This window comes from Sceloporus occidentalis, unplaced genomic scaffold (assembly GCF_023333645.1).
Source record: "Sceloporus occidentalis isolate IW3139 unplaced genomic scaffold, rSceOcc1.0.p SCAF_2, whole genome shotgun sequence".
NCBI lineage: Eukaryota > Metazoa > Chordata > Lepidosauria > Squamata > Phrynosomatidae > Sceloporus > Sceloporus occidentalis.
In genome coordinates, this window is record NW_028316982.1 from 116,195,818 (window position 1) to 116,220,657 (window position 24,840).

The window sequence follows — 24,840 nt, forward strand, 5'->3', positions numbered from 1 at the left end:
TTTGACATGCTATAAGGCACTATGTGTACGGGGATTGATATGGGATTTGATGTTGTTCAACTTCTGTCCTACCAACTGATCATTCTGCTTTACAGATCCTCTGTTGCCTCAGATGCTGTTGCAAAAAACCACACAACACCAACTTGGAAGAAAGGCCACAACTTTATTAGCACGCCATTGGTATGGGTTGGCACAAAGCATGAGGTCAGGATCTGCGAAATCAAACAACCCGATGTTGTCTGATTAACCCAACCTGGCACCCACCAGGCGCTTGGGATGACCTAGGGGCTAAGGAACACAATTTGACCGCAAACCATGCCATGCGTTCACATATTCACTAAGCCCCTAGTCACCGGGAGGCGCACCCGCGTTATGGCCCCCGCAATGGCCATACGCCAGCCCTATTCACCCCCGGGTACCTAGTGACTCCCAGACCAGAGCACCGTGGCCCTGGTACCTACACCGTGCCGATCCTGGCCTATGCTGCCGCCCAAAGTTGTGACAAAAACCCACAAAAACAGCGGTGGGTGGGCGGGGGAAGTTCTCCGGTCTTCCTCCCTTCCTGCTTGGCTCCGCTCCCTGCAAAGCCAAGCGCCAACTGAGGGGACGGGGCCGACAACGCGGCCTTAGAAAGAGGCCTAGGCCCCGCCCCTCCAATGTGCAGCGCGGGGCTCCTCCTCCAGGGCAGCCCAACCAATGAGCTGCCCTGGAGGACCGGAAGTCCCGCACCACAAAGTCCGGCTCCCAGAGCGTCGCGGGGCGGAAGGGCCGCCCCTTCCGCCCCGTGCACCAATAGGGAGCCGGGCAAGCCCCAGAGCACTCTGGGACTTGTAGTTTTCTGCCGTTCTTCGGCAAAACGGCCTGCCCGGCGAGACGGGCGGCCGTCGTATATCTCTTACATTTCCCAACAGGATCAGCTCATTGTCCCAGTTCCACCTCCAGCAAGGAATAACATAGACAATAGAAACTTCCCCATTCCCAGTCTTGATTTAGGTATGGCTACTCACAACAATGGTTTTATTCTGACAAAGCCTATAAGGGAAATTAAATTCATCCCTTGCCTTCCCTTTCAAGAGCTGAAAATTCCCCAATCTCCTTATGATAGCTTAATAGAATAGGTGGCTTGAAGACTGACTACATTCAATATCCCTCCCCTATTTCAGGATGTGCTCCTTCCCAGCTTGGTCCATAAGTCCTCACTGCCATCTGGATATTCTGCCCATCATTCTCGACCTCAGATTTGTCTCAGCTTCTTCTCAATGATGACGTCTCTTCTTTTAAAAGACTATCCCTTCCACACTGTATGTGAGTATATGTGCCTTCAAGTTACCTGTTGATTTATATGTGTTTGCTTAGGCAAGGAATACTCAGAGGTGTTTGCTTGTTCCTTCCTCTGAAATGAAGCCTACAGCATTTTGTATTCATTGGCAGTCTCTCATTCAAGTACTAACTAGAGCTGACCCTGCTTAGCTTCTGAGATCAGACAGAATCCGGCGCCTTTAGGGTATTTAGGCCAGTTCCACATTGCCACCCAGCATTTTTAAAGTGCTTGCATTTACGATACTGTATCTGAGGATTAATCAGCAGGTTTCATACTTTTAAAGCTCTGGGCTCCAGCCTGTGCTGTCCACTTAAAAAGGAAGTATTCCCATCAGTCCATTACTGCCATTTATTCTTAATGTGCTGTTCTTTTGTTGTGCAAGCACAACGGGGACAAAGACAGAAAGGGAGGAGGCTTTGAAGGCGTGCTTTGCTTTCTCGTTCTTTCTCCTGGAAGAGGAACTCGGCCACTCAGAATAAAAGAACACTAAAATAATGTCAAGCTATATGCCATAAGGTTTATGGGATCATCCCAAGGAAATAGTACTGTTTTAGGCTCCCAACCTTGAGCAGTCAGATGTTTTGGAATTTGTTAACTTGTTGAGAAAATCCATTCTGGTTGAGATAAAAAGAAAAGTGTGGTATAATGTTACCAGTTTTCCATTACAAACATTTGTTAAATTACACCAAGATGTGATTGGGTTAGTATTAGGTTTTTTTTAATCATATGATACATTACAGAGGCCCTTCTCATTGCCCTTGGGAGCCTGCATAGGCAGTGAGCAGATGCTGGAAATGTACGCTACAAATCCCAAATATATCCTCAAGTTATTTTAATAATTTATTTTAGTATTATTATAGTATTCATCAATGATGTTAGCATTATTGCTTTATTTATTTATTTATTTATTTATTTATTTATAGCCCACCTTTCTCCCAAGTTGGGACCCAAGGTGGCTTACAACATAACTAGCAACCACCTCTGAGTATTCCTTGCCTGAGAAAACACATGTACATTAAAACAACACTTTAAAAACAATTAAAATAATCCAATTAAAACATGAAAACATACAAAATTTTAAATATACAATGTTAAAAATAATCTAAACCAACTCCTTATCCCCCAATAAAACCAGGTCTTTATAAGTCTAGAAATTTAGGTAAAAAATTGACTGAAACAAACTGAGTCAGCTTATCCATGGGTCAATGTAAGTACTGTACTTTAACTCTTATTTAAAAAGGGAACCATCCCCTGGTGAAAGGCAAGAGCATAATTTATCCTGGAAGCACTGACCCCTCTCTATTCTATCATCCATCCAGCCTTTCATGTGAATACAAATGGTTATGCCTGCTGGAATTTTGTAAATTCGTTGGCATTGTTTTCCTTTGCTTCATCCTTTGGCCCATTTGTTACATGCCCTTACGTTTTACCCTTGACTTATACACAGGTCATATAAAAACCTTAACTTTGCTTTCAAAATCTGCCCTCAATTTATACATGAGGTTGATTTATAGTTGAGTATATATGGTACCTTCATAACCTTCATAACCCATAAGGGGGTTAAGTATGGTAAGACCTGTATCCTGCTTTTCTTCAGATATTATCAAAGATGACCATCTCACAAAAACACCTCTGGCCTTATGACATATTTGAGTATGTATGAAATACTTCTAGCCATATGTTTTGGTTTAGTTATTCCTAGGCTTTCTTCTGCAGTCCCAGGACAACAAACACTTGTGGAAGAGGGAAGAGTTAAGTGGATCAGGGACATTATTAAATGTACACAATAGTGAGTTTTTAAAATAGTTTAAATGGTTGGTAAGGTTTAATTTGCAATTACATCAGAACAGAATAAAAAGTACCTACACTAAAAATACATCTGAATCCTGTACAATGGCTGTGGCAGTGATGTGGGAGACCTCAAGTATTAAAGCGTACTTATCCTTTCTCTTTCTCTTTTTAGCTGTCTAAATACCCTAAAGGCACCAGATCTGATCTGATGTTGGAAGCTAAGCAGGGTCACCCTGATTCGTATTTGGATGAGAGACCACCAATGAATACCAGGTACAGTAGACTATGGCCCCATTCACACTTTGAAAATAATCCGGGATGCATCCAGGTTGAATCCTTGATGTTCACACATGTTCCGAATGCACTTGATGCACTTTTTTTTTTTTGGGGGGGGGGGGAGGGCTGGCAAAACCTCCACTTAACTGGAATATTTGCTACCATTTCCTCCCCCCTCCCAAGTTTTCCTGAAAGATCTGCATTGATCCACATCTTTGGCAGTGTGAATAAGCTTCCAAATTGATTCGGATCACTCTATATCATTCAAGGGAATGGAGGAAGCTCCATTTTATCCTGAAACGATGCCATGTGTGAATAACAAATGGGTTACAATGACTCGAAGAGATTTGTGAACCCAAAACAAAATTGGAACTATAAACCCAATATGCATCAGCACGGTGATCCACATCTCCTTAGAACAAAAAAATGTGTTTGAATGCCCCCTATATTTCAGAGGAAGGACATGGCAAAACCACATCTCTTCTCTTGCTAGTTTTAAATCCAAATTAAAGACTTCCTTGTTCTGTAAAGCATTTGGAACTGTATTTTAATATATTTTTTATAATTTTATATTTGATTATATGTATTAGTTGTTTTTACAGTTTGTATTTACAGTTTTTACAGTTTGTAACTGCATAACTTGCTTAATTTTTTATAGTTTGTATTTTATCACTTTTAGGTTGTACGCCACTGACAGGTTACATGCTGTTTTGATGATGCCTGTAAAGTGCCAGGCAAATTTATGGTGCTATATAAACAAACATTAATAATAATAATGATAATGATAATAATAATAATAATAATAATAAGGAGAAGAGGAAGAGGAAGAGGAAGAAGAAGAAGAAGTAGTAGTATTCCTTGCTTAAGAAAATCCTATGAAACTTATGGGGTCACCATAAGTCAACAAGTGACTTTTTTTTTTTTTACATTTCTCTTTTCATTATTAACACTTGGGACCTGTTAAAAATGTTGCAGTATATATAATCTATTAGGAATAGTCCTGTTCTGGGTTTCTGTCAGCTCATGATGCTTCCTCCTGGGATATTCCAGACTATCCATCCTCTAAAATTCCAGGTTTTTTTCCCCAAGTGATACTCAGCATGCTCAATCATCACTGAGACATTTTGAGGTTGTTATTCTTGTTTTTTGCCCCATTTAAAATATTTTGGCAATGTCTGCAAGCCTCAGGGGTATCCCCAGCATAGGAATACATTCCTCTTATTTCTTAGCAGCTCTGGTTTTGACCACAATGATGCCACAATGATCATTCTGGCTCCCAAAGCTCAGAACATAGCCACTGTGTTGGCCTGGTGGCAGTTGTGTGAGGAAAGCTGTTGTGGGGTAGGTTGAGAAAAGTAACCACATTGCAAAGGAATCCCTAAACACATGCAGAATGCAGAGATTTTCTATCACTCGTTCAAATAACATTTTATATTCTATCTCAAATCATTATACTCCAAATTTATTTTAAAAAAATAAGCAGATGAAACTTTCTCAGGCACATAAAACTTTCTCAGTTACTGGAATTATTATTAATTGAATTGTTTTCAAGATTAGGGTCTATTGGCTAATATTTATAAGGCCTGTTACAGACTGCCAAAATAAAGCTGCTTGGGGTCTCTTTGGAGGTATGCTATTTAAATGATGCATGGGTCCTAAGAGTCCGGAGGTCGCGCCAAAGCCACACTCCATTCCTAAGCACCGGAGTGCAGCTTTTGGTGCAGCTTCCAGATTCTTAGGATGCATGCATCATTTAAATAGCATACCTCCAAAGAGACCCGAAGCAGCTTTATTTTGGCAGTCTGTAACAGGCCAATATAAATTTACACTTCAGAAAAAGGGTCAAACCTGATTTCCATAATTGTTTGTTCTATCAGATTTTTTTCATCTCCCTTTTTACAATCTTATGTTTATTTTTATTTTTTTGTGGGTTTTTCGGGCTATGCGGCTATGTTCTAGAAGATTTTCTTCCTGACGTTTTGCCAGCATATCTGGCTGGCATCTTCAGAGAAACTATGGATGCCGGCCATGAAAGCCTTCGACTTCACTTATGTTTACTGATTAAAACATATTTTTCTGTTACAATGTTAAGTGTCCATGGTAGATAATCATACTGGGGAAGGATGAACAAAAGGTTTGTCCATGTGGCTTATATTTTCACATTGATGTTTTGGGGGAGGGAAATACATTCCAATAATTTTTACTACTGTGTATAATTTTTGTGTGCACTGAAATTAAATGTTTTTACGTTCTACCATACTCTGGTTTGTGCAGTTCAAATCCTTCAGTTAACATAAGGTCAACCCAAATAACTTGCTTTAAAAGAGCACTTTTAAAAGAACAATTATTATTTAAACTCGGGGACATAACATCTCAAATCCATTTTAATACTTAATTTTCTGATTTGGTCTGATATTGGTATTGTTGTTGGTGGTGGTAACTGGCCTCGATTCATGGCAAACTGTGGATGAGACATCTCCAAGATGTTCTCCACTGCTCTGCTCAGGTCCTGAAGGCCATCCGGCTTGTGGTTTTCCTTTCTTTCGACTTTCTTCCACCTTTCCTATCATTGTCTTTTTAATGATTCATTATTGCTCCTGATGTAGCCAAAGTACAACAGACTCAATTTAGTCATCCTCGCTTCCAGAGAGAGTTCTGACTTGATCTGTTATAGAGCATATTTGTTTGTCTTTGTGGCTGTCCTTGGTATTCTCCCTACTTTTTTCTAGTACCACATCTCAAATAAGTTTATTTTTTTTTTCAGTTGGCTTTTTTCACTATCCAGCTCTCACACTGGTACATGGTAATAGCTTGGATGAGCCTTACTTTAGCGTTCAGAGTTTTATCTTTACACTTTGGGATCCAGTCTCCATTTTGATTAATGTTAGATACAAAGTATGGGAACTCATTGACTATTTAAATTTTCTCATTGTCTAGGATGAACTTTGCAGATCTTCCATGGTCATTGTTTTTGTTTTCTTAATGTTCAACTTCAAGTCTACCACGGCACTTTCCTCCTTAACCTGCTTCAGTAACTGCTCCAAGTTTTTGATGGTTTCTGCTGGTAGTATTGTGTCAAGTGCATATCTTGGGGTGTTGTCCTCCTGCCTCTGAGTCTAAGTCTGCACTACATACAATGTACAGCCCTACACATTAATGCAAAATACTTGCTTTAAAAAAACTGTTTAAAGCAAAAACCATGGGGGTTTGGGTGATTTTTTTTCCAACTGTCCCCCACCCCACAACCTTGTCTCTGGTACATCCAGTTAAAGGATCTTAAGGGGAAAGGCTAGAAAAGACACATGTACAGGATTTGGGAGAGCTACTGTCAGTCAGAATAGAAAGACACTTGCAATATCAATTGCAGAAACACAGGAAATTATCAGATGGGGACGAAATGTCCTTGTCCTGTCCTTTCCCCGTTCTTATAGCACGACTGTGAGAAGATTTTCACACTACATCATGCTTATCCTGTCATTATGCTGTCCAGAAAGGACGATGGACCACGACTGCATGAAAGACTTTCAAATTACGTTGTGTACATCCCATCATTGTCCTGTGATTGAACTGCCACTGCCTGGCATTTTGCATTAACGAGAATTTGTGTTAATGCAATGCTGCTTCAATGATGGGACAATAGCATTGCAATCTAAAAGCCTTTTGCGGGATTGCAGTCAAAGGCAGGATAAGGATGGGGGAGCGATCCCTTGCTTATCCCATCTGTGTGTGATAATCTCCAATGTGGTGAGTGGTTCAGTTGGCTAGATCTTTGCATCTACCACCAAACATTGTATATTCAGTTCCAACAGCTGGGCTGAGATTCTGCACACCCAGCGCTAACCATAAACTACAGTGTTAGGCAACGGTGCTTGTCTCAGTGGAGTAGTGAATGCCATAGCCAGGTTTTATTCCAAACTTTAAAGAAGCTGCCCAAAGTGCTGAATTGATTTTAAAAAAAACAGCTGGAAAAATGTTTTTGACTAAATAAAGGAATTATTGTTTTAAAAAACAGGGACACAAAATGGCACCCACGACAGGGGTTATAATACACATGCTTTGAATTTTAAGTTTCCTTTAAAAAAAACAGAAAAGTAAAACTCCTATGGAGATAGTGCCCATCATTGATTCTGAAAAAGTCAGACTTCCTGCAATCTGAATGAGAACCACAGGAAAAACACCGATTACTGGAGGACAGCATTGTGGAGAAGCCTGGTAAAATGTAAGTGAATAGGTGTATGGCAATTTAATATGAAATGTATAAGCATCCCACCTCATCTCATGTGTTTTACATCACTCAGCATTACCAAGGAGCAGGGGGAGGAATACGATGGCCCAGTGCTGCTCTTTTCCTCTTCCAGCCACAGAATCTCACAAGTACAGATCTTTCTTAAAGCTTCCATTACTAAATTCATAAGGGTCTTGCTTTGAAGAAAACTAAAACTTGTGGTTAGGCAGAAGTATGTGAAAATACCACTGCAATGAACTGTGGAATCAGAAGAGCAATAGTCAAGAACATAGTGCATTAAGAAGAAATCAGAGTCTGAAAGCTAATATCACAACTGCTTCATGAGTTCCCAGCATTTTGAACAGGCAGTTCTGAAATGCAGAGATGGGGCGGAGGTGGGGGGGGGGGGGTCACAAAATATCCAATCTAAGAGCCAAGTTCTTAGTTTGTGCTCATTTCTCTTTTTTCCCTTGGGCACTATAAAAAGAGTTGTCTTTGGTTTCTACTGGAAAATGGATGCTACATGTAACAGCCAAAAGAGAGAAGAAAGCATTTCGATAAATAAATGATCAAGGGAAGGGTCTTATTCTGCTATAACTGCTGTTGGATTTTCCAAATATTTCCAATGCTTATAGGATTTGCCATTGGTGGCAGTAGAAACGAGACACCTCCAGTCTGGTAATGATTGTTTCTAAAAGTCCCCAGATTTGATTATTATCACTAGAAGTATCTCACTGTTTTGCCAAACTAAATTAGCAAGCCATTTTTGCTGGAAGTAGAAAAGTGCTAACAGCCGGATGTTACGATGCACACAGCCCCAGCTGCTTGGGTTTTCACAGGCAATCACTAGCAGTTTTACTGGTAAATGCACAGCTGTAATTTAGAAGGCTGCGCTTTTAGCAAAACAACGGAAGTTTCACCATTGTTTCCAATGCTGTAATTCATGTATGTAAACACTCAAAATGTGGTGTCTACATATGAGAACTCCTATTCCCTCTCTGTATTATCTGAGAGGTTTCTTGTGGGAAGAAGGTTGGGTACAGCTTAAGGAAGAGTTGTGGTCCATAAGTAGTGTGTGGATATATATCACATGGATGCTGCCCACTGTGAACTTAAGGAGCTACATAAGCCAGTTCTACCCTCAGCCAGCCACTTTATTCTTTTCCCAAGAGCCATCATTTTTATTTGCTCCTTTATTTAAAGGATGCCATGTAAACCCACTGGGTGACACTGGGCAAGTCACACTCTCTCAGCTTCAGAGAATGACTATGGCAAAACCCCTTTGAAGAAACTGGCCAAGAAAACCCCATGATAGGTCGTCCTTAGGATTGCCATGAGTCAGAAATTACTTGACGGCCCCAAACAACAACAACATCTGGTGTAAATGTTAAAAATCATGCAGAAAAGAAATGGAATCAACAAAGCTATTATGTCTACTCTACAAACCAATTTAAGCACAAACTATTCTGAACCATAGCTCTGAAAAGACACCTATATTTATCTTTCTGTACTGCTTTCCACCAATCAAAAAGTGAGGCAAGTGGTATATATGAAGGAATAAAAAGCAGAAGTAGAAGGGGGTTTAGGAATTAAAAGCAGGCCCATAGGATAAAGGTGAGCATGTACTAAGGTAGCAGAATTGGTGAGGATAGTCAAGTGCTGAAGACAACTGGAGAAATTTCTAAAATTGGCAGTTGTTGTTGTTAGCTGCCCTCGAGTTGGTTCCAACTGATGACAGCCCTGTGAAGGAGACATCTCCAAGAATCCATCCTCCACTGCCTTGCCCAGATACTGCAAGCTCTTGCCCACAACTCCCCTGATTGAGTCTATCCATCTGGTTTGTGGTCTTCCTCTCTTTCTTCTATCCATTACCTTTCCAAGCATTATTGTTTTTTCAAGTGATCCATGCCTTCTCATTATGTGGCCAAAGTACAATAGTCTCAACTCGCTTCCAAGGAGAACCCTGGTCTGATCTGTTCAAGAACCCATTTGTTTGTTTTCTTGGCTCTCCATGGTATCCTAGGTACTCTTCTCCAGCACTACATTTTAAATTTTGAATTTTGATCTATGGAAAAGCGGTATACAAATAAAATTTATTATTATTATTATTATTATTATTATTATTATTAAATGAGTTGATTTTCTTTCTGTCTGCTTCCTTCACTGTCCAGCTCTCACATCCGTACATGGTAATTGGGAATACAATGGCCTGAACGATTCTGACTTAAGTGCTCAGTTGTATGTCTTTGCTCTTCAGTATATTTTCCAGTTCTTTCACAGCTGTCCTTCCCATTCCTAATCTTCTTTATATTTCTTGACTGCTGTCTCCATTCTGGTCAATGTTTGATCCTAGATATGGGAATTCATTAAGTATTTCAACTTCCTTGTCTAGACTGAATTTGTGTATTTCTTCTGTGGTCATTATTTTTGTTTTCTTTATGTTCAGCATCAGACCTGCCTTTGCACTTTCATCTTTGACTTTCCTTATTAACTGTTCCAATTCCTGAATGTCTTCTGCTAATATTATGGTGTTGTTTGCATCTCTTAGATTGTTAATGTTGCTTCCTCATATCATCACTCCTCCTTTTTTTAATTCTAATTTTGCTTTTCCTATGATATTTTCAGCATATAAATTAAACAAGTATGGTGATAGGATGCAGCCTTGCCTGACCCCTTTGCCTATTGGGAACCACTCTGAGGACTATCAGATATAGTGGCATGCCTAATTGTTTGAGTGCACATAGCTTTTTATGATCTGTACAATCAAATACTTTGCTGTAGTATATGAAACACATGCTGATTCTTTTTTTTTAATTCTTTGGTGTACTCCATTAGCTATCACATGTTTGCAATGTGGTCCCTAGTGCCCCTTCCTTTTCTGAATCTGCTTGCACCTCTGGAATTTCTCTCTCTGTATGTTTGGAGTCTATGCTGCAGAATTTTGAGCATTATTTTTGCTTTCATGTGAGATTAGTGATATTGTCCTATAATTGTTGCAGTCTTTTGTATCTCCTTTCTTGTGGAGTGATATGTATATCGAACATTTCCAGTCTGTTGGCCACTGCTTTGTTTTCCATATTTGTTTCCATATTTCAGTTAACACTAAAGTTGCATCTGGGCTTAAAGCAGCAGACAAAAATAGAGGACATGTACAAGACACATTCCCATAGAAGTGAGTAACAGTAGCCTTCCAGATGTTGCCTGACTTCCATTCTGATAAACTTTCCCTACTGGCTATGTTTATTAAGGCTGGTGAGAGCTGCCATCCAAGAACATCTGGAGGTCCATGGTTCTTCACCCTTGCCATAAATGCTATTTGCTGTAAATGAGTTGTACGGATAAAGAAACTGGTCCATCTTAAATAAGATGTTGGGATAGGGACAAGGGGCATGGAGGTCTGGATATCCCCAAAGATCCCTCAGGCATCACCTCCATTTTTATCACTGGGCTGCACTTGCCTTCTTGCATCCTGCACAGATATTTATTTTATAATGAAAGACAGAACAGTAGAGAATAGTGTAAGAACACTTTAGGCTGCAAAATGACTAAAAATCCAAAACCTGGTCTGCTCCTATCCTTTTAACAAAAATTTGATCTTCAGAAATTTGCAGGGAAGGCTTTTATGTCTTGCAGGTAATATGTTCACCTTTGAATTGTTTTATATGAAACCATTATTAAAAGGGCAGAGCTGTGGTAAAGCACTGGCAACTATTTGCATGGAAAGCTATGTTGATTCTGAAGTTGGATGTTAGAATATGCATATCTAGAGCAGAGCAGATTGAAAGTTTTATTTGCTGGTCTATTTTTCTGCAGTTCCTCCCTCTCAGTTGCAAAAATAGGACAGCCATAAATTGGAAACGACTTGGAGGCACACAACAATTCAGTCCTGTGACTTCTTCATTTTATTTATGTATTTATTTAAATCACAGAAATTCTGTTAAGAACAGAAAGATTAATAGAACCATAGATTCACAGAGCTGGAGGAAACCACAAGGGACATCTAATCCAACCCCCTGCTATGCAGAAATCCATAGCAAAAAGACTCATGAAAGATGATAATCTAATGTCTGTTTTAAAAAACTCCAATGAGGGAGAATCCATCCCTATCTGTTCCACTGCAAAACAGTTCTATGAGAAAGTGCCTCATAATGTTTAGGTGGAATTTAATTTCTTCTCATTTGAATCCATAGGTTTATGTCCTAGTCTCTGGAGCAACAGAAAACAAACTTGCTTTGTATTCAAAGGTGACTATCAATAGCTGAAGAGAGTCAGTGTAGCGTAGTTGAGTTGGACTCACTCTAGGGATTTTTTTCACATAGGGAAAACTGGAAGGTTAAACTGGTCCCAATGCAGGGTCATCCAGGGCATTAGGGACATGTTTGCAGTTGCTTTTCACATAATGCTGCATGCAAACAGGGCAGACTCCAGACAGAAAATGAGATGAATAAGAAATTAAGCATTTTTGCAAAACTACCATATTTGCATTTCCACTTCATTTGCGAATTTGCTCTCGTCACATAATAGCAGCTGTCTGAAAACCAAGTCCCCGAATGCCACCTGTTCCCAGATTTCCCAGGATCCCTTGATGCGCCAGGGAGAGGAAGGCAGGCTTATTTTTAAAGGGATACACACACACATTCACCTCTTTGCCTCACTTGGCTGCTCTCCTTCCTCCTGCAGCCTCTGAAAGGGAACAACTGGTGGGAGAAGGCAGCAGGAGAGGATGTTTTTGGCATTCCTCCTGCAGAAGAGGGAGAAATGGAGGACATGTCCTGGAAAAAGAGGGCACCTGGGAGTATCAGCCCTTGCTGGAATCAAGGAGGTTTATGGAGCAGCCCCCTCCTCTTTCTTTCTCGTGTGTGTGTGTGTGTGTGTGTGTGTGTATGTATGGTTGTGGTTTTACAGGAGTTTGCAAAGGGAATCCTCAGCCTGCCTTCCTCTCAAACAGTTTCAGGGGCAAAGAGGCGTTTTCCTCCCTGGTTTCCCTTCCCTCTCTGGAGAATGTGTGTGGCTGCACTTGTGGAAATGACAGTTTATGTCATTTCCAAGCTAGCAATGGGGATTTGTCCCCATCCGTCTGAAGCCCAAATTCGCATTCGACACACTTTCTTGCCTACGTAATGTGCTTTTAACCCTTTGTTGTGCTCTCTGTGTGATAACCATTAGCAAATTGGCTTGCTTTTCTGGGATGCCAATGCTTTAACCATTTTCGGGACTGAAGCCCATAGGTCAGTGTGTGATAAAGTCCTCTGAGACCAGAGTTAAAATCCTTACTTAGGTCCCATACAGACAGGCCAAAATAAAGCTGCTTCGGGTCACTTTGCGCTTCAGTCCTTAGGATGAGATCATGGCTTTGGCGCGGCTTCCAGACTCTTAGGACGCATGTATCATTTAAACAGCATACCTCCAAAGTGACCTGAAGCAGCTTTATTTTGGCCTGTCTGTATGGGGCCTTTGTCATGGAAATCCCCTGGGTAGCCTTAGTCACATTCTCTCAGAGGAAAACAACCTCTTCTGAATAAATCTTGTAAAGAAAACTCTGTGTTAGCATCACTGTAAGTCAGGGTCACCAAACGTCACAGTTATCGTAAGTCAGAGTCACCTTGAAGGCATGTAACAACAATCAACAGCTGTACATAACAACAATCAACAGCTGTACTATGTTTTCTGAATCTTAACATTGTCACTCCTCATCCTGGAAGTACCCCCTCCTTAGATTCTCTGGGTTGATACACCAAAAAGGAAAAAAAAACAAGGTATGCAAGCAGTAGACTAAGCCTCAGCAATGGTTACAGCACTGTGCACAGGAGCAATCATTTCAAAAAGGCTATTTCTGTTGGACTGTTTCACCAATTCTGATAGCAAAGCACATACTGTTGTTCTGCAAAACAAATGTAAACCTCTGGATATACCACTCTGCTGGGTCCATTTTCTATGGATTGGGATGCAGAATATCAATAGCCAGATGTAATGACTCCCACATAAGCCGAGGGAAAGGAAAAGCACTGGAATGCACATCTGAGTTCAGATGTCTGTCAGCACTGTATAACTATCAATGAAGTGCACATTCTGATTCATATTCCCATCCTCAGCTAGTGCAGATAGTCAATGTAAATGAACTGCTCCACCAGTTTACCATACATCTGTTTGTGCAATTACCCTTTTTGTGGGGGCAGGGAGAACCAAACTGGATGCAATGAAGCTGCCCAAGACTACAAGGGTATAGGATACACTCTTTTGTGCTTGTGTGGATAGCTGAGACTGTATGGAAGCCACTCAGAAAATGCCACAGAAAGGTTGTGAGAGGGTGGGTAAAACTTACTTTCAGCAAAGGCTGCTGCCACACTACACTATTAATGCAGTTTGACCCCACTTTAACTGTCATGGCTCAGTATATGGAATCCTAGGTTTTCTAGTTTGTTGTGGCAGCAGAGTGCTCTGAGAGAGAAGGCTAGATATCTCACAAAACTACAAATCCCAGGATTCCTTAGCATTCAGCCATAGCAGTTAAAGTGATGTCATTAGTTCTTCAGTGTAGATACAGCCAAAGTCTAAAGCACAAATGGGTACTAATACAGCCTGTGCACATATGTGCCTTCAGGTCACCTATTGGCTTATGGTATCCCCATCAGTTTCTCGGGATTTTCTTAGGCAAGGAATGCTCAATGTGATCTTGCCAGTTCCTACTTCTAAAATAAAGCCCACAGCACCTGATATTCATTGATGGTCTTCCATCCAAGTACTAACCAGGACTCACCCTTCTTAGCTTCCATGATCAGACAGGATTTTGTGCCTTTAGGGTATTTCAGCCACTAATACAGCCTAGGGAAGCTAGAACCATATCCTTCTGGCGAAGCTGAAATCGTGAGGAATTTTAAAAGTGTGATGCTCTTGACTCTAAGACCCTTTCACACAACACAATTATAGTGGTATATTTAACTCTAATTGTCATAGCTGCATCCAATGTCATCTTGGGGATTGTAGTTTGGTTGGAGATGCTGGAGTTCTTTGGCCAAGAATTCTAAGCATCTCTCTTAAACGCCAATGGCAGGATTCTATACCTATAGGATGGAGCCATGGCAGTTAAACTACATTCACAATGCTATAACTGAGACGTAAAAGGGCATTTAGAAATATATATTGTAACTTCCCTGGCTAGCTTTAGTGTGTGCTTGTTGTCTTTCCAGCTCCTGTATTAGAGGATACCCTTGGGGTAGCATTCATTCTCCCTAAACAAAGACAGTGGTGGAGCAGTATTTTAACTGGGATTGTGTCTTGCAAGAGAAGGGTTAAATTTATTCTCTCTGTGTGCTTCTGTTCAATGAAAACTTGGCAGGGGTGAGGAACTGTGCCTTGTATTTAATTTATTTAAAACCCAGATGTGGTTGTACCTAATTTGCCCCGGAGGGAAGGGGGGAGATCTGATTGCTGCATTTCTTCTCAGACAATACCTGCTATCTTGCAGTCACTATTGAAGAATTCCAAGTGGATGGAAAACATTATTGTGACCCTGGAAGCTGCATTCCTACCAGATGTACACAGAAGTGCCAGCCAGACAAATGGCTTCCAGTAAAGAGGAGATAAGTCCAATGACAAAGAAATCATAGACAGGTGAATGCAATAGCAGAAAGGTGTAGCGGTGTTACCTTGCTGGCACTTCTTTCTAAATGCTGTATGCTCAAAATTCCATGATTTTACTGTTACACAGTAGTATGGACCGCACTAACTAAATTGAATTTTCTCCCATTGAATTTTTCAATGGTACAGACAATTGAAAATCTTCTCCCACAACCACATTTAGTTTTTAAAATTAAGGGCAGAGTTTAGTAAAGTTATATTATGGACTACAGCTCCTTAAAAACTCCAGTGGCGATGCTGCTGGGGATTTTGGGAAACACAGTCCTTAGTACTTTTTTGAAGTTCTGGGTGGGTGGGATATAATGAGAGGCCTCTGTTTTCCCCCTGGCAAAGGAAGTGGTGGGGATATGAATGGTTAAGCAACAACAAACACTATAAAACACAAATGACAGAAAATAAATTGGACTTACATGGACCATCTGTTGGTCCGTAGTTAAGGAAGCAGAACCCTATCACAAGCAAGATCATGGTCCTCCAAGTCAGTTTACGCAAGAGTTGGATACGTCTCACTCCTCTTTTCATCATTGCATGGAAAGCCAATCCTACTGATGTGCCAATGATGAAAACAAACCTAAACATCAAAGAGATTTTAAAACTGGCTCAGACAGAATGCTCATTAACTTTCCTTTTAAGTTTTTGATTCAAATCCATGGAAGACCACATGCAATAAAAAGTTTATTGCTCTAAACACCATGCTTGTAAGGATGAAAATTGCTCTCTAATAAAAGAGCCAGTGCAGTGTAGTGGTTGGAGCAATGGACTAGGGACTCTGGAGACTAGGGTTCAAATCCCAATTCAGCCATGAAAACCCATTGTGTGATCCTGGGTCAGTCACACTTTCTCAGCATTAGAGGAAGGCAAAAGGGAAACCCTCTCTGAACAAGTCTTGTCAAAAACGCCCTGTGGTAAGTTCACTTAGGGTCACCATAAATTGAAAACCACATGAAGGCATACATCAATAAAAAGAAATGAATTTCCCTTGACAAAATGACCTTCATTTCTAAAATGGTGGTGGTGACAATGACTACAACCTACATCTTGCCTTTTCCCCAATCCTGGGACTCCAAAATATTTGCCATTTTATAATAATAATAATAATAATAATAATAATAATAATAATAATAAATTTTTATTTATATACCGCCCTGTGGTGAACCAATTCGGGCGGTTTACAACATTATATACAATATATGGGTAGAAATGAGCTGGAAATCATGTGGCCCTCCAAATTTTTTTGAATGGCAGCTTACACAGAGTGACCAGATATCCTCCTTTCCCCCAAACATATCCTACATTTCAATCCTCTGTCCAGGAGGAATTCCAGAATGTCCTCCACTTTGAACATGACTAAGAAGCCCATTTAGTAACACCATGCTTGCTGTCTCCCTTTGAGAAATTCATGTACTTGGCAGCCTGTCCTCACTGCAAACAGGACAACAGGATGGGTTTTTCTGAAGTTCGTTTTTCCTAGGAGCAGCAGCAGACAAAACGTACCCCCAGAACCCCGGGCACATTTGTTTATTGGATGGGTAATGAACAGCAAACTTGTTAGGCAATGGACTGCTTGAGGACACAATGCAAATCTTGAAAAGGGTTTTTTCCCTAAATTTCAACACAATGGACAAATGAAAGGAATAATTTAAATGTAGATTTGGTCAAGGGTTTGTTTCAAGTGAAGTACAATTTTTTTTAACATTTCTCTTGCTCAGAGTTCTATAAGTATATTGCAAGCCAACATGGCATTTTAACAAATAAAAATACAGCTGAGTGCATAAGAACGTACAGTATACATAATACGGTTGTAAATAAAGCATATGAAATACATTTATATTTATATCATTTATAAATAATATTTCTATTTTATTTATATTAAAATTGATATTATATTTATATTTAAGCTTTTATTCTGTAATGATCTACATTTCTCTTGAATGGCCTAGATTTTATGGTGTCTTGTCCTCCTTTGCAGTTTCTTGCTTTTTCTGGTTTTTCTTAGTAAACAGAGGCTGCATGGCCATCTGTAGGGGATGCTTTGATTGAGAGTTCTTGCATGGCAGGGGGATGGACTGGATGGCCTTTGTGGCATCTTCCAACTCTATGATTCTAGGACATTTGGTCACCCTAAACTTACCAGCATTCCTCACCATTGGCTATGCTGGTTAAAGATGCCAATACTTACAGCTGAACATTTGGAGGGCCACATCATCCCCATCCCTGTTTTAGAAGAACTGTCTGTCTCTTTGGCATTAACCAGCCAGTGTAGTGCAGTGGATTGAGTGTAAGAGGAAGGGCTCATCTACATTGGCCAGAATACTCTGGGCTGCTCCTAGAGTAGTCTGCCCCTGGAGCTGCTCCAGATTTCCCCCGTTACCTCCACTATCTGTAGTGATGCTGGGTGGCTCTACACACATGCCCCTGCTGTGTTGCCTGGTGTCACTGCTGCTGATGTGAGTTGCTCCCTCTGAGGTCACAATGAGGTGTCTAGTGTTGATCACATAGCTATGCACCTTGTTGTGTCCTTAGAGGGAGGGAATTGTACCAGCAACAGTAGTGCTGGCTAACACATCAGCCTCATTCCCACTACCTTTTGAATCAGATCGTGAATTGGTTTGAACCAGTTCAAACAACCCTAGTTCCCACTTAATCTGAATTGCTGAAGCGATTCCAAGAGGGGGGCCATGCGCTAGACCCATTTAACCCGTGTCTTTTGATGCTGATTTTCCCCCACTTCTTTTCCAATAAATCGAATCTGTGCAAGTGAGAACTACATGCCGATTGGAATCAATTCAAATTTCCCCTTCGGCCGGCTGGAACCAAATCATTTTGAACCAATTCATTTGTGAATGAGAACCACAAGTGGATTATTTTAGAGGGGAAAAAATGTGATTGGGACAAATGTAGTGGGAAGCACACTCCGCTGTCAAATCAATCCATCGATTCAGATAGAACACCGATTTATTTGTAAGTGGGAATGGGGCCATTAGGGACATGTGTATAGACAGCTGCCAGCATTGCTACAGTGCTCCAGGGTTCCTGCAAAATCCAGAGCAAAAGGTGAGTTATTTTAAACCAGTATAAGTGAGGGATGGGACTGATTTGATGTGGAACTGCCTTATGTTATGATAACATCCACAGTGGAATGTGAATGTTGGTCCTGCATCATGAAGACAGCTTGCTGTGAAGGTGGGATGGTGTCATTTGGCTTGCATAGACATGTCCTGGGACTCTGGGAGCATTTGAATCTTTGCTTTGTCACAGAAATGCCCTGGGTGGCCTTGGGCAAGTCACACTCTCTCACTTTTAGAGAAAGGCAAAGACAAACCTCCTCTGAATAAGAAAACTCCATGGTAGGGCCACTGTAAGTCAGAATCACCTGAAGGAACAGAACAGCGTTAGCATCAGCTGCATCATGCCCCAATGCTGGTAAACGAAGCCGCAGATTACTTTCAAAACACATTGGCAAAAAATGCAATAGTAGAGTAAACAAGAACGCAAACTCTGGCTCTTTGTGTTTGGCCCCTCCCTGTGTGGAGATGGCTTTGGGCTACGCTCCAGAGTGCAGAGCGGAAGCAAAATCCTGGCAGCCTCCCCAAATACCTTGGGGTAATGGATTCCCACTACGTTTCAATACTCAGGCATCCTACTCCATCATTAAAAAAAAATAGTATGCTGAATCACAAAGGAATGAAACATAGTAGTGGTAGAGCAGTTGGTTTAAGCCTCCATATCTTGTACAAAGAGAGTGGGAGGCTAGGCTGGACCCCTCCCTGCTTTCCTTTTGCCGGCAAGCAAAAACATTTTTATTTAGGTCGGCTTCTTTACTATATAATCACAACAGGGTGGTTTTTAAATGGGGTGTGTTTTAGTTATGTTTTTAACTTTTGTATGTTTTTGTATTAATGTTGTAGTGTTTTATGTAGATGATTTTAATTGATTTTAAATTTTTATTTATCTTGTATATTCTGTTTGTGTTTTTACAAAATTTAATAAAGACTATTTTAAAAAAAATTTTTTTTTTATTGTAATGTCATCTAAAATGTTTTATTTTGGGTCCCTTTCTGGGAGAAAAGTGGCATAGAAATAAAATAAATATGCCTGGTTTTGAGGTTTCTGGCACCCATTGCATTGGAAACCACAGCCTCTCTTATCGTTGAGTATATATGGTGTGTGTGTGTGTGTGTGTGTGTGTGTGTGTGTAGTATTGTGTGATTTAAAAATGTTTTTATAGGATGTTTTAAAGTAATGTTATTTTCTCCTGTTTGTATTTTATATTGTATTATGATGTGTGGCACATCTGTACTGGAACTTGTAAACCGCTTTGATCTTCCAGGAAAAGCGGTATAGAAATAAAGATTTTATTATTTATTTATTTATTTATTTATTTATTTATTAGTACTTTATTTGAACGACTATTAAAATCAAGAAGCAATTCGGCTGAATGAAAAAACTAAAAAAAGATGAACGTTTTTTAAATTTTCAAAGAGGATACTTTTAAATAAATGCCTTATAAAATGAATATTCTGAAGACTCCAGTATTGTCCAGTAACAGAACACGAAAACCCAAGACGACTACAAAGTTGCTAATATAGGATGTGGCCAGGAAAACAGTCCACAGGGGAAAGACATTTTTTAAAAGAAGAAAAAAATGCCAAATGTGCAAATCTGTCATTCTTTGCCTTAATGGGCACTTATAAATGTGCAACTTGCCAAAGATCTTCCTCCACAATATGATTGTGGTTATAAAACGAACAGCATGGTCAATAACATGATCTAATCTGATTGAAGGGGCCAGTAAGAAAATTATTACCCACTTTACAACCCATTAACATCAAACCTACATTACAGGAATGCACACTAGATTAAAAACTTGCTTACTTAAAGCAAAGGGGTCTAAATAAACTCCATTATATATGCTGAGATTTTTTTTTATTGCTGAAGCAAAAAATGAATACCCCCCAGGTGACTGGGCCAAAATGGAGAAGGGGATATGATGCTGATAAGATGCTGAGTTTGAGGATTTGACAGTCATAGATAGATGCCGGGGAGAATGTAAAACCAAGTGACTATTTAGATATATAGCTGGTGCCTTTGGTTTGACAGACTAATAGAGCTGGAAGAATATGGTACAGAGGAATTCAAACATCTTGAAGGTTACTTGATTTTAAGAGGGAGAGCCTGAATAGGAACAATTTTGAAACAGAGCTTGGTTCACAAATCCTTTTAAGGCAATTATCAAGCCAACCTGAAAGTCACAAAAATTGGACTCTTTGGTTGTATTTGTTGCACCTAGAAAGATATGTTATTGCTGTGTGCCTTCAAGTCATTTCCAACTTCTGGCAATCCTATGAAAAACCTATCACAGAGTTTTATTGGATAAATATGTTCAGGGGTTTTTCCATTGCCTTCCTTTGTGGCAGAAAGAGAGTGACTTGTCCAAGATCACCTAGGGAGTTTCCATGGATGAGCAAGAATTTGAACCCTGGTATCTCACAGTCCTAGTTCTACAAACCACTACACCACAATAACTGGTCTTGACATTTATTACTAATAATTTATTACTAATGATATTGCTAACATGCCAGAGCCTTTAATAGTATCACACTGATTTGAAAGAGACAATGCACGGTCTTTTATCATAAAATACCAATTTTAACAAGAAAAAAAGAAGTCCAGGAAAGGAACTGGTGTATTAGGAATAAGTTCATCAATTGAATGGGCTCAGTCATCTAAACCGAGGGTGCGTCCAGATGGAAGGCATCTGACACAAGCAGTGAAAGACACTCTAGAGCCATGCTTTTGGTCTTTTGCCACTTGTGGGAAAATGATGAGGAGAGCCATGGGAAAACGCAGAATTAATGATGATATTATCTGGACCCTCTATAAAATTCTATCATAAGTTCCTCAAGTGTAAAAATAGATCCTTAAGTACCAAAGTCAGAACAATCCATTCCTTGGGGCTGACACATAGGCTATATGTGTCACAAAGGTCTGACAGGCCACTAGTTCAGAATCTGCTATGAGCTCATATTCTGATCTATGACAATGGCATTCCCACACATTCCAAGGTCCCCACAGCAACCAGTGGAGCAACTCTGATAGAATTCAAAGTCTGTTTGCCTTGCCGATGGGTCAGTCAAGAACAAATAAAACAAATTAACATCTGACCTAAATACTGTTACTTTGTTTATTGGAAGTTGTGTCTTAACTTCAGTGACATTTTGATTATATGCATCCAGATGATTCTCTTTCACCTTGGGACAGGTTCACATATGCAAGTTTTTCACTTGGTAAGTGCATCTTCAAGTGATGGCTTCCATGTTATCTCACATCACCTTAAATTGCAATACTTGTTTTTCCCATGCTCAGTTACAGATCAACAAGTGTGTGGTGGCAATCAATTGATGTGCATGAGTTACAAACTTTTCCTAAGAACTAATCAGAGTATATACCTTGGAATCAGACAGAAATAGTCTTATTGAATTTTTGACAACTTACCATGGCATGACCAGATCTGCAACTGTCAAACCTACAATTAAAAAACATTGAAGAATTTAAAATGGTGATCTTTCCCAAACAGAATTTACAAATCCATGCAGTGGCTAAAGTAAACTATAAACAGACATCAAGAAAGCTGCAGCTCAGTACCTGAAATCTGGAAATAGAAGATATTTCACATAATCTTTTTTTTTAATTATGGTATTGTGGTGCCCTCTATATTAAAACCCTGGAGAGAAATTTGGGGGGCAGGTTTTGGAAACTTAGGCCTGTTACAGACAGCCAAAATAAAGCTGCTTCGAGTCACAGTGGAGGAATGGTGTTTCAATGATGCATGCGTCCTAAGAGTCCAGAAGTCGCACCAAAGCCACGCTCCAGCCCTAAGGACTGGATCATGGCTTTGGTGTGGCTTCTGGACTCTTAAGATGCATGCATCATTGAAACACCATTCCTCCACTGTGACTCGAAGCAGCTTTATTTTGGCTGTCTGTAACAGGCCTTAGTAAATAGCATGCATATTTGATTCATGTTTTCTTTTATTATTATGATGTTTTTAGTTAATTTCTTTTACTATTGGGTTCTGCTTCAGGCAGCAAAAGGTCTTTGGCCATGACTGACCACAGTCTATATTTGTCGTCAGCTGCCTTTGAGTTGATCTCGACTCATAGCGACTCTGTGAATGAGATGTCCCCAAGCCCCTCTATCCTCTACTTCTCTGCTCAGATCCTGCAGGCTCAGACCCATGAGTGACCCTCAATTGAATCTATCCATCTGGCATGTGGTCTTCCTCTCTTTCCTCTACCTTCCCAACATCAGTCTATCTAGTTCACCTTAAAAAAAACCCTTTAACCATAATTCTGTTTCTAATAGAATATGTAATATGTAATAACTTTGGAGGTTCACACATTGGAAAGTGATTATTGTCCCATATTTGTTACCGGTGTCTGAGAAGTGAAAGCATACTGACTCTATACATGGATGTTCAGTTTAGCTGCCAAAATTAATCATAGTGAGAGGTCATGATAGCTCAATGATTCGGGGAGTTTTAGTCCGAATTTTTTATGGCCCGTTACAAACGGGCCTTTGCTCCGCCCCCAGTACATACTAGGGGTTGGCCGAGGATGCAGCGTCCAATCAGGCCTCACCCCTAGTACAAACTGGGGACATCAAAATGGCGGCGCCCTATACACATGGGCACAGCCATTTGGACATGATGGACGCTTAGCGTCCGCACGTCACGGCACGGTTGTGATGCCTTGCGGCATCACAGCTGTGCCGGAAGAAGAACCCTCTTTTTGCGAGTTCTTTTTGCTGCACGGGGGAGGCACGCGATTTGTCTGCTGCGGCTCCCTCACGCAGCAAACACGGGCGCCAGCAGAGCGCCCTTTTTGGGCGCTCTATAAAGCACCTTTGTTTGTTTTCAAGATCTGGGACTAATAAGCATTGCTAGGCACATCTTCCATGAATCAATCCAGTTGTTGTTTTAAAGTAATACTTAATATGAAGAAATATATCCTCAAGGGCCCAACTTCAGGTAATATTTTTCAGCATGGTAAAACACAGGGTGCATCTACACTGTAGAAATAAGGTAGTTTGGTACCACTTTAAGTGTGGTAACTACATCCTATGGATTTGTAGTTTTACACGGACTTTAGCCTTCTCTACCAAAGGGTGCTTGTGCCTCACAAAATTACAGATCCCAGGATTCTGTAGGATGGAGCCATGACAATTAAAAATGGTATCAAACTGCATTTTTCTACAGTGCAGATGTGCCATACCTTGCCTGTTTTTTATCCAAAACAGGCAAGTCATAAGTATTTGGCAAGCCCCTATGAATGCCTGGTGGAAGGTGTCTGACTTGCTAGTTTACCAGTGGGACAGAGCTCATGATCTAATAAGTGAATGGCTGTGTAAGTAAGTAGTATGGTCCTGGTACACATGTTAAGAGATGGAGAGGACACAACATGATGGGAAATCACCCTTTTGTTTTAGCATACCTTCTTTGTCATATTCAGGAACTATGCTACAAATTTTTTTTAAGACGATTCATCTCACTTTGTTCCACAGATTTGGTGGTGGATGAACGCCAATTGGCAGGGACAGAGGAATATTTCAAGAAACATTTGTTGAGTGTTGACAAGTTGTAAGAGGAGATCCACCAAACCAATACTCTCATGACTGATGCTGGACTGGAAAATACATGTGGTTTTCCCAGATTAAACTGTGCATGTAATTAAAGCCAGTGTTGTGAAGATGGCAGCTCAAAAGTACCGCCAATTGATTTCTGAGCTAAAATACAGAGCGAGGCAATTATTGTACTTGGCATCATGCTAATCCATTTAACCGAGAGCCCAATAACAGGAAACCATTGTTACACAATATGTAACTCGGATTTGGGCGACTGTAACATGATCTTAAAAGCTTCTCTAGCTCTCACAAGTCAATATACCTCTTCTGAAAAGGAAGGGTCAGCAAAACGGAGCTGTTACAGACCTTGCTTAAACCTAAAGAAAATGGCCTCATAGACAATGCACTGAGACAATAAAATTAAAGAATGAACTCTAGCTAAATAAAGTAATGGTCCTCCAGTGGAAAGGCAAAATACAATTAGCATTCACATGCTTATTTTAAGATCAATATTTTTTCTGCTGATTTGCTGAAGAGGCTTTTATGAAGTTTAAGCAGAGTTCATTGTTAAATACTCTTTACCTACAGAGGATATGGTAGTCCATATTAATTCCTTTTTCTTTTGGAGATCAATAATGAGATTGCTGATTTGTGTAAAATGCTTGGGGTGAAGCAGAGCAAAAAAAAGTTGTACCATACCGTTCCATGAAGCGTGCTCGTAAAACCAGTAACCACCGCCTCCACAGTTTACAAAAACCATAATCGTAAGAGAAAATCTGAAGGAGGAAAATGATCAGTAAATATCTAGAACACTTCCAGCAATGTTTCATTTATTGTGACAAAAGCAACAAGGAATCTTTATGGCAGCTTCATGACTAACACATTTATTATAGCATGAACTTTCACAGACCTGATGAACTGCACTATAGTACACAAAACTTTATACCATAATGAATGTCTTAGTCAA

The 24,840-nt window shown here is 40.2% G+C and overlaps 1 pseudogene; it reads right to left on the reverse strand.

Moving 5' to 3' along the window:
- The window catches only part of LOC149318912 (heparan-alpha-glucosaminide N-acetyltransferase-like), a 175,307-nt pseudogene that overhangs the window by 70,633 nt on the left and 79,834 nt on the right, over positions 1–24,840 (reverse strand).